This window comes from Lichenostomus cassidix, chromosome W (genome assembly GCF_008360975.1).
Source record: "Lichenostomus cassidix isolate B80296 chromosome W, HeHo_3.0, whole genome shotgun sequence".
NCBI classification, from domain to species: Eukaryota; Metazoa; Chordata; class Aves; order Passeriformes; family Meliphagidae; genus Lichenostomus; species Lichenostomus cassidix.
Window position 1 is genome coordinate 16,735,583 of NC_139510.1, and position 16,317 is coordinate 16,751,899.

General features: G+C 42.7%; 1 long non-coding RNA gene across 1 annotated transcript; it reads right to left on the minus strand.

Annotated features, from left to right (window-relative positions):
* Nucleotides 1–13,205: 13,205 nt before the first annotated feature.
* Nucleotides 13,206–16,311, minus strand: LOC146425597 (uncharacterized). The gene is made up of 2 exons (XR_014846642.1): nucleotides 16,231–16,311; nucleotides 13,206–14,785 (listed from the first exon to the last, which is right to left on the minus strand). It is a non-coding gene; the product is annotated as an uncharacterized LOC146425597 (long non-coding RNA).
* Between the last annotated feature and the right edge of the window lie 6 nt (nucleotides 16,312–16,317).

Here is a 16,317-nt window from a genome sequence, read left to right on the forward strand (position 1 = left end):
CTTTTATTATCAGGGGAAGTGGAAACTGAAGTTAGAGAAGCTACCATAGGACTTTTGAATTTTCTTGGGGAATGAGGATTAAGAGTGTCAAAAAGGAAATTACAGTCTGTGGAATCAGAAGTAAAATATCTTGGTCACCTAATAAGTAAAGGCAGCCGAAAGCTGAATCCTGAGAGGATTGCGGGGATTTTCTCTCTTCCCCCCCTTCATCAAAGAAGGAAGTAAGAAGACTACTTGGATTATTGGGATATTGTAGATTATGGATTGAAGGATGTACTCAAGCAGTAAAATTTTTATATGAGAAATTGGCAGAAGGAGACAATATAGAGTGGACTAAGGAAGATGACAATAAATTAGAAGAATTGAAGTCTAAATTAGCTTTAGTACCAGCTTCGTGTTTACCTTCATTGCAAAAGCCCTTTTACCTTTATGTGAATGTGGAAGGTGGAGTGGCTCATGGAGTTAGTCCAAGAATGGGGAGGAGTAAAACGGCCAGTAGCTTTTTAATCTAAATTGCTAGACCCAGTAAGTCGTGGCTGGCCAGTGTGTATTCAAGCTATAGCGACAACTGCTATTTTAGTAGAAGAGAGCCGTAAACTTACTTTTGGAAGCAAGTTCATTGTGGGTACCCCTCATGCAGTCCGAAATATATTAAATCAAAAAGCTGAAAAGTGGTTAACAGATTCTAGAATAATAAAATATGAAGCAATTCTAATAAATGGTAATGACTTGACACTAGAATTAAACAAGAGTTTGAATCCAGCTCAATTTTTATATGAAGAACCAAAGAGTGATTTAGCACATAGTTGTTTAGAAATTATACAATACCAAACTAAAGTTTGGGACGATTTAGCAGAACAGGCCCTCCTAGAAGGGGAAAGAATACATGTTGATGGTTCATCTAGATGCATTCAAGGAAAAAGAGTGTCAGGATATGCCTTGGTTGATGGGAGAAATATGCAAACTATCGAGAAAGTGAAATTACCTTCAAATTGGTCGGCCCAGTCTTGTGAATTATATGCTCTAAAAAGGGCACTGGAATATTTAGCACAGAAGAAAGGAACCACATATAGTGCTTCAAAGTATGCTTTTGGAGTAGTACACAATTTAAAAAAATTGGGAAGAAAGGGGGTTTCTAAATTCAAAAGGAAAGGGACTGATACATGAAGGACTCATTTTAGATGTTTTCGAGGCATTAAAATTGCCTGAAGAAATAGCTATAGTGCATGTTAAAGGACACCAAAGGGGAATGTCCCCAAAAATAAGAGGGAATAACTTGGCAGATCAAGAAGCTAAAGATGCAGCAGAAAATGGGACAGAAAAGGTTATGTTAATTTTGACCCCAGACAAGGAAGAATTGGAAGTTCCAAAATTTAGTGAAAAAGAAGAAAAAGAATTAAGTAAAATAGGGGGAGAGCGATATCAGTGTGGGAAATGGAAACTTTCTGATGGGAGGAAGTTACTTAATAAGCCACTTACTAGAAAAATATTAGAAAACATGCATCAGAAGACTCATTGGGGTACTCAGGTGTTGTGTGATCACTTTTTAAGGAATTATGGGTGCATTGGGATTTTTGGAGTGACAAAAAAAGTACCTGAAAAATGTATAACTTGTCAGAAAGTAAATAAAAAGGTAATGAGGAAAACAACCCCAGGAGGCTGCAAATTAGCTCTGAGACCATTCCAGAGTATCCAAGTGGACTTTACTGAACTTCCCCAAGTACAGAGGTGGAAGTTTTTATTAGTAATAATAGACCATTTAACTCCTTGAGTAGAAGCGGTCCCCACTGTCAGAGCTACAGCTAATGTAGTATGTAAAACCCTTTTGGAACAAATTATTACCAGGTATGGAATGGTTAATAGAATAGACTCAGATAGGGGGACACATTTTACATCAAGAGTCTTACAGCAAATAACTCAAGCCATGGGAATAAAATGGGAATTACATACCCCATGGCATTCACAGAGTTCAGGTAGGGTGGAGAGAATGAATCAGATTTTAAAAAGAACTCTAACAAAGCTGATGATTGAAACACAAATGTCCTGGGTAACATGTTTATCATTGGCTCTATTGAGAATCCAAACACAACCCAGGTCAGACCTGGGAGTGTCACCTTATGAGATGATGTTTGGGCTACCCTTTCTGACCACCCAACATGAAACTGCTACCTATGAAATGGGGGAAATAAGTGTTATAACATATGTCAACACAATTGCAAGAACACTTGAAAATTTGCAGTTGAAAGGGATAATCCCTCAAACCACACCCTTAGAATTTAAAATCCATAATATCCATCCAGAGGAATGGGTACTGGTGAAAACATGGAAAGAGCAATCTTTAACTCCACAATGGGAAGGTCCTTTTCAGGTACTACTGACAACTGAGGCAGCAATCCAGACCAGGGAAAGAGGGTGGATCCACGCCAGCAGGATCAAAGGACCTGTGGAGGAACCTAAGGAGTCGACTATAACCTCTAAACCGGGTGATACCAAGTTGACTCCTAAGCAAAAGACTGGGTGGTAATGAACTGGGAAGACCCAAATGATCCAGAAAATGTACTGAAGATCACACCTAACTGGGAAGTAAGGCCAAGTTTATATCAGTGGTTCCAAGTGCCACCTGGACAAGTTTTGAGGAGCCTCCGATATCCCCCTTGGGGAGGAATACTTCCACCCCAAACTGGAGGATCAGGACTGTTTCGGGCAGAGGGTCCTCACGTTTTTGCTTTAGCCTGTGACTTGTATAAAAAGGAGGAAATATTACAACCTCCATCAGTACCATACCATATACGCTGTCTGATACATCCCAATACTGGACATGCTAGCTGGGTTAAATGTAAATGCATAAGATGTGGGAGAAATTGGTATTGTAGTTCATAGAAACGGCACCCTTGTTGCATAAAGTGCCGTGTACCAGACTTATTCCCTGTCCAAATAGAACCAGGAAAGACTGAGATAATAACTTTGCTCTGTAGATGGGAATTACTAGTGCCTGTTGAGTGGGAGGTACCTGAGGAACAGTAGGAAACTACAGTTAAGAAGTGTCAAAAGCGATTTTCCTAGAAAATAGCAAAAAGAAAGTGATGAGGAGATGAAGGGCAAGACCAGGATTGGCCACTGTACTTGCCACCGAGAAGATCATATACACACCTGCTATGGGTAGCAACCCCATAGGCATGGGAGGTGGGGATATAAGCCATACTGGACCTCTATTTTTCCTTCTATTGTCACTCATTTTTTGTCTCTTCCCTTCTGGGATGCCAGTATAATCATGTTGCAAGTGCTACCGAATGCTTTACATGGAAAGAACCCGAGGTTCCTTTCTTATTACTCACACCCACGTCAACAGCCACTGTTATAACCCATCCAAGTACTTGTACACAAAATGGGAAAAAATACTGGATTGCAGAAAATTTAGGAATGAGTGGTAATAGGTTAGGAAGTAAATGTCCAAAGGGGGAAAGATGGGTTTGTTTTACATTCGCCCTTAGGGGTAGGGTTCAGGACTTAGTAAAAGAACAAATAGTAAGCAAAAAGGCAAAGCCAGCACAGCAGTCCAACTCTGTATCAGCTCCACATTGAGATTTGTATACGAAACTCAGGAAGCAATTAGAAAAATAAGTAGATACCTCAAGATTTGGGAAAAACCTGTTTGTGGAATTGGGGGAAAGGATAAGTAAGGAACTAAACATAACCAACTGTTGGGTTTGTGGAGGGGCCTTAATGACAGAAGAATGGCCATGGAAAGGCAGCAGCCTGGACCCCGTCAGACTCCTTAAGAGGAATCAAACAAATATAAAAGAAGAAAACCAACCAGAGGGGTGGATTTTGAGTTCAACAGTGATAGGAGAAGGATGTCTCTGGCACACGGGAAAAAATTTTCTTAGCAAAGCAGGAAATACTCCCTGTAAGAGATATAAAGGTAGTAATGGAACTTTTACATGGTGGATTCCAGAGGAACCAACTCTGTATTGGGCCCAGAAAAAAAACAAAAGGAAAAAGTTGTAAGTATAATAGCGAAACCAGACTCTTTCAATGTAATGATACAGGCAAGAATCCTTATTTTGGGATCCCAGTGAGACTCTGAGCTTTCGCCCCCCTTCCACGGAGCCTGTCCCAGCTGAGGGCTGAACTCTTAAATTCAAATTGTAGGTAACAGCTCTGGCCTGATGGCTTATCAGCTAAGCATGCATTTGAAACCAGCACAGAAACCTTCACCCTGGAGGGGTCTTTGTGGGTCTCCGAAGACCACCACGACATATTAATGACTTCCGAGAAATTATTTGTATAACCACTCCTATCCTGAAGAATGTAATGAATATTCATGAATTTTACCTATAACACTGTCTTTGGGGGTACTGGTGTGTGTATTTGATGGAAACAATTCCCACACATCTGGTGCACCGAATAAAGCAAATACCCACTTCTCTGACTTGGTCTCTGAAGTGTCTCTGAGCTCGATTGGGGCGAATCAAATTGGCACCCCAGATGGGACCCTGACTCTGCTCGGCTGCCGGATCCAGGGGTAAGAAGACCTCCCAGTCGCGACCCTGAATTTTCAGGGGGAGCTCAGCTGTCCTTTGGCTCACGGAGGGGGGAGACCAAGGACCATCTGCACCAAATTAAGGTATTTGCTACTTTTACAAAAACAGAAATGCCTGCAGGTCCGGGGTGCTAGTCCCCAAGGGTGGGTTGAGACTGGGTCTCCCGAAACTAGTCCTGGGCAAGGGGTTGGACCCCACCACCAGGAAAAAGTACTTTAAAGGGTTGGACCCCCAGGGTTAGACCCTGCTATAGTGAAAGGTACCTTTAAGGGGTTGGACTCCACTGTACTACACCATCATACTGTGATTTTTGTTCTGTCTGTCATTATTTTGTGAATTCTGTGTGAGTGTGAATGAATGAGACGTGTCTCTGACACGAATCGAGAGTGGAGCTATATCTGCGTTTCCGTTCTCTGGCGACAGAAACGGCCAGAGAAAAGCGAAGCGACTGGCCAAGAGTGAATGAGTATAAATAATATATAAACCGTTGGTTTGGAGTATCTGGAGGGGGGCAGATTGTATTATTGGAGGGGAAAGACTAAATTGAGAACACCCAGACCCTCTACACCTTTCTAATACAGCTCCATGTGATTTCCTTTTGAAATCCTGTGTTTAGTGTGGAAACTGGACTTTTGTGTGCTTGTAATTGAAGGAATAGAATAAGGGGAGAAGTGGCAGAGAGTAGCGTGACTTTGTGGCTGGTTCCCCGGATCTGAGGGGTTTTGAGAGGAAAAGTCTGAGGAGACGTGCAGGAAAGTGTGCGTGGAAGGAAGAAGAGAGGGAGAATAGACAAAAGGAGGCAATGGGATCATCTGAAAGCAAGGAAATACCCCAAAAAAGTCCATTGGGATGTGTGTTAGCACATTGGAAACAACTAGGAGCGTTCTCTGGAGGGACTATGAAAAAGAGCACCCTAATTAAATATTGTAACCAGTGGTGGCCACTGTACAAATTAGATGATGGTGAAAAGTGGCCAGAAAATGGAACTTTAAACTATAACACCCTACTACAACTAATGTTATTTTTAAGGAGGGTAAACAAATGGAATGAGACCTCTTACGCTGATTGCTTTTTCACTTTAAGACGTGTCTTGGTTTGAAAGACAGGTGTCTGCCAAGAGAGGTTGAACCCTCCCTTAGAACAGAGAAGGTGATTTTTTTTTCCCTCCCTCCGAATTATTTAATTTGGTAAATCAAGGGCTTTCAGGCAAAGGTATGGGAAAAAAGGAATATCAGTTCTTTACTAGTATCTATAAACAAACAATAACAATAATAGCAACAACAACTAGAACCAAAAAAACCAATAGCAGATGACTTGTGAGCTGCTGAGCCTCTTCCCGTGTGGTGTAATCACGGTTGCAAGCAGCAGGGGCGCTGTTGAGCTCCCGGCCGGGCAGGGCAGGTGCGATGACTGCCGAGCGGCTGCAGGTAGCGCTGTGGCGCAGGGTCAGGTCAGCGTCCGGCAGCTGCAATGGCGGAAAAGGCTGAGAAGCACGCGGGGCAGCGAAAGCAGCTCGGAGCAGTGAGAAAAGCAGGGCAGCAGGGGCGGGCGCCGGCTCTCTCTCTCTCCCCGGCCAGCAAGGATTTCTGCAGTCACAGCAGACGCCGCGGTCTCGTGCGGCAGAGGGCGGGGGCAGGCAGCAGGGGCCGTGGGGCTCTCCCGGCAGCAGCTGCAGGAAAACACAGCCCGGGGGAAAACGTGCCCTTCCCCGTGGGGAGAAAAGTTGAATCAAAGCTCACCCAGCCAGGAGAAGAGAAAAAAACAGGGCACAGTTGGATTTCCTCTGGTAGCAGCTGGAAAGCAAAGAGAGCAGCCTGTCTCCTCAGCATCCGAACCACGAGCGAGCGTTCCCAGGGCCGGCTCTTCCCTTACCGTGCCCTCCCAAGCACACCTTTTGTCTTTTACAAAAGACTTGATGGCCCTAAAACACCCAACTATTTGTTGCTTAATAACAGGAATGGGAAGAAATTCCAAAGGTACTCAACCCCCGACAAGACGTAAACCAGAATGGCAGAAACAATGTGGTATTAATTTAGCACTTCAGGACTCGATGGTCCTTGTATTGGAAAAAGAGGCAAAAGGGAAAAGCCGCATGATAAGGTGCTGTTCATCTTGCAGCATTGGACAGCGGTGTTTAAAGCTCAAAGCTGAGAGAGACAAGGATCCCTTAGAAACCCAGGAGTTGATGAACTGCAATGGTGACACCCTAACATCAGGGGCAACATCCCACAGGTCCTCAACATCCCTGGAGGATAATGAGGATGAACGGACAAGTGAAGCTAGCTCAGGAATATCATCCAGAACTAGAAGCAAGGCCCTTGTAAAAGAGAAACTGATAGCACCACTCAGACAAGTGGTAGGGCCAGACGGGGGAATAACAAAAGTTAAAACACCATTTACAGCTTTGGATTTAGATACCTGGAGGGAGGCAGCCAGGCTGTATAGAGAAGACCCTGAAAAGGTAGCAAAGAGGTTTGAATTAATTGTTAGAAATCAAGATATTGATTGGGAGGACATAGATTTCATGCTATCAGAATTAACTGCAACAGAAAAGGCAGCAGTAGTATCTGCAGCAAGAACACATGTGCAGGGACAGATAGCTACTGAAATATTACATGGGAATGTAGATAACATCTTTCCTATTTCAAATCCGCAGTGGGATGCGAACGATACACAAATGTATCCATTTTTGGTTAGCTACAGGAAATTAGTACATTGGGGACTGCTAAATGCCATTCCTAAAACCATTAATTGGTCATTGTTATTCAATATTCACCAGGAAACCACTGAGTCCCCAGGCTCATTTATAGAAAGACTGAAAAATAATATGAGAAAACACACTACACTGGACCCAGCCTCTGAAGCCGGGCAACAACAGTTAATATCTTTGTTGATGGGTCAGTCAGCACCAGATATACACAGAAAGTTGCAAAAGATTAAGGGACCAGATAGCCGAGACTTAGAAAAACTCTTAGCAGAAGCATGGGAAGTATATAAGAACAGAAAACAGGCCATCATGGTGGCAGTGGCACAGGCTGAGGAGCCAAACACCCCCAGGGGCGGTAGAAGGCCCCCATCTAGGGGGCAAAGACGGCAACGCCCAGGCCGTGACCAGTGCCTGTGCTGCGGGGGGTTCGGGCATTGGAAGCGGAATTGTCCTAACCGTGCCGCGATTGTGCAGACGCAATCATCAGCGCTGCCAGAACCAGTGACTGTAGCACAGCTGCATACAGAATGACAGGGACCGGCAGGTTCCTCGCCAGCAGACCTGCTGGTTAAAATTAAGCTAGGGGAACAGGAGGTGGAGTTTTTGGTGGATACCGGAGCCACATTCTCAGTCCTGAATCAAACTTTGAGTCCTATAAGCAGTGATTACATCCAAGTTATTGGGGCCACGGGGAAAACTGAAAATGCCTACTTTTTGAGACCTTTAAAATGTACATTAGGCAAGAAGATGGGAATACACCAATTTTTATACCTTCCAAATTCACCAAAACCCCTATTAGGCAGAGATCTACTAACGTGGTTAGAAGCAAAAATAGAATTCACAGAACAAGGAATGAGACTACAGGTCCCTGAGGAAAAATTAATTATGGCTTTAAGCCTAGCAAATATCCCTGAAAAAGAAGAAATACCCATAGATAGTGAAATAACAGATCAAGCGATCCCCTTGGTATGGGATGTCAAAATTCCAGGAAGATCAAAACAGGCTTCCCCAGTGGTTATTGAACTGCTGGAAGGAGTGCAGCCAGTATCAGTAAAACAATATCCACTAAGGCATGAAGCACGGGTAGGAATAGAACCAATAATTGTTAAATTTATTGATCAAGGGTTGTTGAGAGAATGTAGGTCTGCCTACAATACCCCAATTCTACCAGTGCAAAAGCCAAACGGAAGTTACAGATTAGTTCAGGACCTGAGGGCAATAAATGCAATAATAAAAACACTACATCCTGTAGTGTCTAACCCTTACACCTTGCTTACAAAATTGCAAAGTGACTGGGTGTGGTTTTCAGTTTTAGATTTAAAAGATGCTTTCTTTTGTCTCCCATTAGCTGAAAGCAGTCAGGAAATTTTTGCCTTTGAATGGGAAAACCCCAAAACAGGGAGAAAAAGTCAACTTACATGGACTGTATTGCCACAAGGATTCAAAAATAGCCCCACAATATTTGGAGATCAATTAGCTAAAGAACTGCAAGGCTGGACACCGCCCCTTGGGGAAGGTATACTTCTGCAGTATGTTGATGACCTACTAATAGCAACAAGGACTCGTGAAGACTGCAAGAATTGGACTGTAAATCTTTTAAATTTTCTGGGACTAAGTGGATATAGGATCTCTCCAGAGAAGGCTCAGTTGGTCCTCCAGAAAATTACGTATCAAGGATATGAATTGGCGAGAGGAGAGAGAGCCTTGGGAAACAACAGGAAGAAGGCAATCTGTCAAATGCCCCGGCCAACTACAATCAAAGAACTGAAAACCTTTCTGGGCATGACAGGATGGTGTAGGTTGTGGATCCCTCGTTATGGGTTGATTGTGAAACCCCTGTACCTGCTCCTAAAGGAAACCAAGGGGACCTACCTATGCTGGACACCAGAAACTAATAATGCATTTGTAACTCGGAAACGTGAGCTAATGCAAGCCCCAGCATTGGGTATACCAGATATCACTAAACCTTTTCTGTTGTTCTCACATGAGAGGCAAGGACTGGCGTTGGGACTTTTGGCACAGAAGCTGGGACCCTACAAAAGGCCAGTGACTTATTTCTCCAAGCAATTGGATGTGGTCAGCCGAGGATGGCCCGCCTGCCTGCGTGCAGTGGCAGCTGTGATCCTGAACATAGAAGAAGCCCGCAAGTTCACAACGGGCCAGAAGATAACTGTTTTTGTCTCTCATACAGTGTCAGCAGTGCTCACACAGAAAGGAAATCACTGGTTAACCCCATCTCGCTTTCTCAAATATCAAGCTGTCCTAGCAGAATCAGAGGATGTGAGTATCCAGGTAACCAACATTTTAAATCCAGCAGCTTACCTCCAGGGCAGAGCTACCGAAGATCCTGTACAACATGACTGCATTGAAACCATGGAGGCAGTTTACTCCAGTCGCCCAGACCTGAAGGACTCTCCGCTGGAAGATGCGGAAAACTGGTTCGCTGATGGAAGCAGTTATGTCAGAGATGGTAAGCGCCTTGCTGGGTATGCAGTTACAACCACAGATGCCGTCATTGAAGCAAAACTGTTACCTGTGGGGACATCTGCTCAAAAGGCTGAGATAATAGCTCTAACTCGAGCCTTGGCACTAGCCGAAGGAAAGCCTGTCAACATTTGGACTGATTCAAGGTATGCTTTTGGGGTAGTACATGCTCACAGGGCTATCTGGAAGGAGAGGGGTTTATTAACCTCACAGAAGAAAGAAGTCAAGCATGCTACTAAAATCTTACAATTGCTAGAAGCAGTGCTGAAACCTTCAAAAGTGGCTATAATGCATTGTAAAGGGCACTCCCAGGGGAACACCATCCCTGAACTGGGAAATGCTATGGCAGACAAAACAGCAAAGGCAGTGGCTGGTATGGTTCAAATACAAGCCCTAGCTCTAATCCCTTCTAGCATCCTTATGGGTGAGAAACCCCCACTATATGACACGGATGATTTGAATTGGATACAAAAAGAGAAAGGACAAATAGGAGCAGATGGGTGGGCTAGAATAAAGGATCTCCTGGTCATACCCAGAAAACTGTTAAAGTTATTTATCCAAAGCGAACATTCCAAAATACATTGGGGAGTTGATGCCTTACATAACCATTTAAAGAGCAAAGTCATAGCATCAAAATTAAAGGAGACAATCAAGGACATAACTTCCACTTGTGAAATCTGTCTTAAAAACAACCCTAATACCACTGTTAGGCGAAACACTGGAACAATCCTCAAAGAAGCCTTACCAGAGGACGTATGGCAAATTGACTTTTCTGAATTACCTAGAAAGGGGAGATACAAGTACCTTTTAGTCCTCACAGACACTTTCTCAGGTTGGCCGGAAGCCTTCCCTTGTAGAACAAATAAAGTTAGAGAAGTTGTTAAAGCCTTAGTACAAGAAATAATTCCACAATTTGGGGTACCAAGGGAAATTAATTCTGATAGGGGATCACACTTTATAGCTCAGGTGGTTCAGGGAGTAAGTAATCTACTAGGCATACGCTGGCAACTACATACACCATACAGGCCACAAGCAAATGGACAAGCAGAAAAGATGAATCACTTAATAAAGCAACAATTAGCCAAAATTTGTCAAGAAACCAACTTATATTGGTATCAGGCTCTGCCCATGGCTTCACTAAGAATTAGGGTAAAACCATGGCTCAAGGAAAAACTGAGTCCCTTTGAAATTTTGTATGGAAGGCCCTATGGAACAAATGTGATTCACAATGACGGTGTGGCTCTGGTAGGGCAAAGCTATCTAATAGATTATGTAAAACATTTAGGTCAAAAATTACAATCAATACACACTACCGTTGTCAATTGTAAACCCCCACCACCTGATAAACCCTTTCATAATGTGCATCCCGGGGATTGGGTTTATGTTAAGCCTCTTTCAGGAAATCCACTCCAGGAAAAGTGGGAAGGACCTTATCAAACGTTGCTGGTGACTCATACAGCAATTAAAGTACAGGGAAAATCGACTTGGATCCATTATACCAGGACCAAACTTGCACCAAGACCAGAGTGGGAGACAAGAAAAACAAGACCTCTACACCTTCAAATACGAAAAATCAATACAACATGCTCTGGACCATACTAGTGACACTGATAATTGGGGCAGGTGCATGGGACCAAAATGCATACCTTTGATTAATGGACAGTTATAAATACAAGCTGCTGCAGTTACAAAATACGAACATTGCATCAGATCACTTTAGATGACACTTCTTGAGGGTTTAAAGAAGTGAGACAAACTTATAGCATAGTTACCCAACTTAACCTAGCTTAAACAATTGTTTGTAATAGTTATTTGTATTGTTGCATTGTTACTGTTTGTATTAGTAGTTATTGTTGTATGATATTATGCACTTGGAATTGCGATGCTTATGCTCAATGGCAAAAGTACAAACAGATATAAAATAGAGAAAGTTACTCACTTTCATGACATACAAGATTTGTAAAGAATTACAAATTACAAAAAGAAAAGGGGGGATTGAGAAAGAAATGGTCAAATAGAAAACCCAAATCTATTTGCACTTCAATCATCCTTGTTTCTCTGAGCTTTTGCCCCCTTCCACCAGCACAGCGCCTGTCCAGGGCTAAAGGCTGAACTCTTAATTCAAATTCAAATTGTAGGTAACAACTCTGGCCTGATGGCTTATCAGCTAAGATGCACATGCATGCATTTGAAACCAGCACAGAAACCGCTGAATCACCCCATGAAAGACCTTCACCCTGGAGGGGTCTTTGGGGGTCTCCAAAGACCACCAGGACATACAGAGAATGCGTGGTGCACATGCTAATGATATTAATGACTTCCAAGAAATGATTTCTATAACCACTCCTATCCTGGGGAATGTAATGAATATTCATGAATTTTACCTATAACACTGTGCCTTTGGGGTACTGAGGTGTGTGTGTTTGGTGGAAACAATTCCCACACACTGGGTGCATCGAATAAAGCAAATACCCACTTCTCTGACTTGGTCTCTGAAGTGTCTCTGGGCTCGATTGGGGCAAATCACCTGTATCAGTTGTCATCCTGGCTTTTAGGCCTCCATGACTTACCTATCTTGTCATCTCCAAGTATTTGAATTTTTCCTTGGAAGTGTCAACACTCGAAAACACATTTTCGCATTTCTCTCAGCTCTAGAATTGTCCCTGATTTTTAAATGTGAATAAAGTCCTATCTTACAATAAGAAAATCTACTGGAAAAGCCTAAGGGATAGTTCGAATAATTTTGCCCTCTCACTTTCCCTGCTGTGACAACGAAAGACAGTTGGGTCTTCTTGGAAAGACAGTTGGGTCTTCTTGGGCGTTCTCCGCACCCCAACACCCTCCCCCTACCGTCTCTGATGGGCAATTTGATTTGTCCTAAGATAAGAACACCAGGTGGGAATTGAAGGAGGAACTGTTTGAATGTTCGTACAATTAATGCATTCCAGAGATGGGGGAGCTGCGATGATTGCGACTGACTTTGGTACACATCGGCCTGCAAAAGGGTATAAAATGCTGCTGGAGAACAGACCAACTGGTCTCCCGCGATTGCGGGCAGCTTCTGGGTGGATCCCTCCCCCCTCCCCGGCAGGGACACCTGCAAAGTACATCCAGCCCAAAAGATGGGGAACACTCACTTTTGGACGGGTGAGTAAAAGCACTAAGATCTGGTCACATATGTATGTAAAATCCTAAAGTAGCTCCATAGATGTTTTGTTGCTTTGCAATTGTGCATTCTGCAAGGCCAAAGACTGTAAACCTGTATGTTTCTAGCCAAGCCTGCTGGTATTTTAACCCTTTACACCTGCTTATACTGCACTGGCAATATTTAGATACTGTATTAGCAATAAATCTAATCGCAATCAGCCACATAATCAATGTCATACTTCTTGCGCCTGACCGAGAGTCTTCTCTCTACTACTCCGCCACACCTGGTTTCAAAAATACCTGGAAGAGAACCTCTAGTAATCTCCTATAACAGCTTTTTATATTTATATATTTATATTTAGCTCCTTATTCCAAGAGCCCAGTCTAGAAACATGACATTTTTATCCCACCACAAGTCTATGATTCATAGGCAACCTTAAATCCTTACAAAGGAAGATTTATTTTGCTCTGCCCACCTCTATGACAAATTTTTAGTTTAGCTTTCTTTATATTAAACCCACATAACTCCATGACTTGCAGAAAAAGGCATATTTAACTGAACAGCTTTCTCAAAGAGATTACTCTCATATTTGGTATTTAACAATATTGTGCAGTAAGCTAGGCACTACGGGTTTTTCTGTCAAAATATACTTGAAGTATATGATACAGTTAAAATTGTAATTAGCCAGAAAAGGGCAACTGAAGCATTATGCTACAGAAAGATTTATTAGGATATATATTATAAATAAACAGGTTTGGTTTTTTTTTAAATAAGCTGCTGAGACACAATCCTGGCTCAATGAGTTAAAAAAGTCAACCATAACCTGCAATAATCAACATGCTTTTTAGGCCAATATCATATCCACATACAAGTTTGAGATGTAACAAATGCCAGCAATTAGAATAAGAGGTCCACGTAAATATGATCACAGCAAAAAGGACGTAAGTCTTCACTTTGAACAATGTATCAGGATAATTGTATACCAAGGCAAACAGATGTTCTTTGTGATCTGTGCACCACTGGAAGCCATTCTGTTGCAATCATAGTCACATGAAGCTTCATCTCCTTAATTCTAAACTACATTTTTGTCTTCTAACATTGGAAAAAAGGTCCAAAAGGATTCAGGAATTTGAGGGAGAGGAGGAGTAAAGAGCAAAGTGATTATTCATTTCCAATGTAGAAAAGAATTATTCTCCTTTATGCATCTTTCCCTATTCTAGTCTTAGTGGCACAGGTGAATTTTACATACAGCATATTTGGTTTGTTAAGAAACAGTATGAAAAACATCCTAAATTTTACACAATATACGTTCACATATTTATTATGATACAAACCTGCTACAAATAGGAGTTCTCAGCAAAAGTCAATCAACTCTTTGCATCTGCATAAATGCAAAGTCTTTAGATTAAAGTGTATCAATTTAGAGTTACATCTTATAGCCAGTATTAAAAGAATATGCTGAAAAAAATTTGTAAAAACATAGCTAGATGCACTTCATCTCTTACTGGAAAATACATTCACATTCTGAGACTAGAGGAATATTTTTGGATGTCATCCTCCTCAAGAATATGAGTAACTTCACTCCTATTTACTACAAGGAAAAATAAACTTACCTTTAACACTTTTTCTGTTAACATCAGCTCCATTTTCAAGTAAATACTGAGCAATTTCTTTGTGGCCTTTGTAACATGAGATCATCAAGCATGTATGCCCATGACGGTTTGATACTTCCAAGTCTGCTTTGTGCTCCACGAGGTATTTTACTATTTCCAGGTGACCATCAAAACAGGCTGCTCTAAGCGGAGTTGAATTTGTTAGAGTTGTGTTGTTGACAGATGCACCATGATCCAACAGACACTGAGCCACCTGTGGTTCCTAGGCATGGGTTCCAATTACACTGAACTATTGCAAGAGGTATATAAAAAGCCCGTCAGTTACTTTAATGCTAATGAACTTGAATCTTTGTTTGCAGTAATACGGTGAGTGTAATAATACTTTTTTGTGCTGGAGCTCTGTCTATGTATGCAATTGAATTATTACAGACTGTCTCCTTTGCTGTGCTTTCCAATGGAAATTCCTATTAAATACCCTGATACTGAGTATGCAAATACGAATTCAGGCTATTTCAATGTGTGAACCATTTTATGAAAATTCCCTTCCCTGACTATTTTATGAACCAGTCTTTATAGTATGAAATTGTATTAACTTTGTTAATATATATATTAGTTTACATTATACACTGTAATGCAATAGTGGAATTTTAGTGAAAACTTTGGTATTGTTCATATTTAAGTAAAACAGACTTAAGCACAGACTGGCCTTGGAAATAAAGACTTTGCTTCTTGGACGCTCAGAGCTGTGCATGAAGGATAAAGGATATCCCTGGACGATCAAGATAATGCCAGCATCCTAGCCCCTCTAATGTGTGTCTGAAACCCTCCCAGCATTGTCTGACATCATAGCTAAATAACTATAGCAAGACTGACTCCAGGGACATCTGATTCAAAAGACAAGCAGCAAGAATGCTGTAAAAATATAGTTGCTTTACAAAATTTTACTGTGATTAGTAATGGGTAGTGTGTGTTTGTGTGTGTTAGCGATTTGTCAAATTGTGTTGTACCTGAATGTTTGAAAGGTATAAAAACCCCATGTAAAACCACATTTGGGGTGCCCCAATTTGTCTGGGACACCTCATACACAGTAATAAATATTTACCCTTGTAATTCTGTACTTTGCGTCCTGGCTTCTCTCCTCAGTCAGCACGGGCCAGTTGCAAATTTTTGTGAAAGGGGCATTGGAGCTCCCATCCCTCCCCACAGGCACAGCAGGGCACTGAAGCCTCCACACCAGCCTCTCACCCTGGCCTACATCACGGGTGGGCAGGGAAGGTCTGCCTACGAACTGCAGGCCCTGCAGGCATTCATGGCCGCCTCTCCCACTAAATGGAGCATCGAATTACCCCCTTCAATTCAGCAGTAAACCGATCTATTTCTGAGGAGGAAACACCCACTTTTATTTCTCCAGACAGGGCAGGTTTTGCATCCTGCTGCAAGGGATGGGTTCATTGCTCGGAGCTGCTGAACAGATCCGCATATGGCCAGCCGTGAGGGATTTCCTCCTACAGCCCGGCGGGGTTTTGCTACCCTCCATGGAAGCGCCCCTCTCCGGGTACCGTGCACCCCCCGCTCTCCCCTCACCCCTGTGACATCCCTCCCTGCCGGTGCAGGCTCCGCTGTAGCGCTGCCCTACCCTTTATTTTATTCTCGAGAAAGGAAAAGAAGACAGGGGCTGGGGAAAAAGAACATCCCCTACCTGATCCCCACACACCACAGCTAATCAAAACCTACCTCCTTCCCGCTGCGTTCTGCCAGCCCACACGCGCTATAGTGGAGGGCAGCGCGAGGGACCTCACCCTCGCCTCACCCTCACCTCCC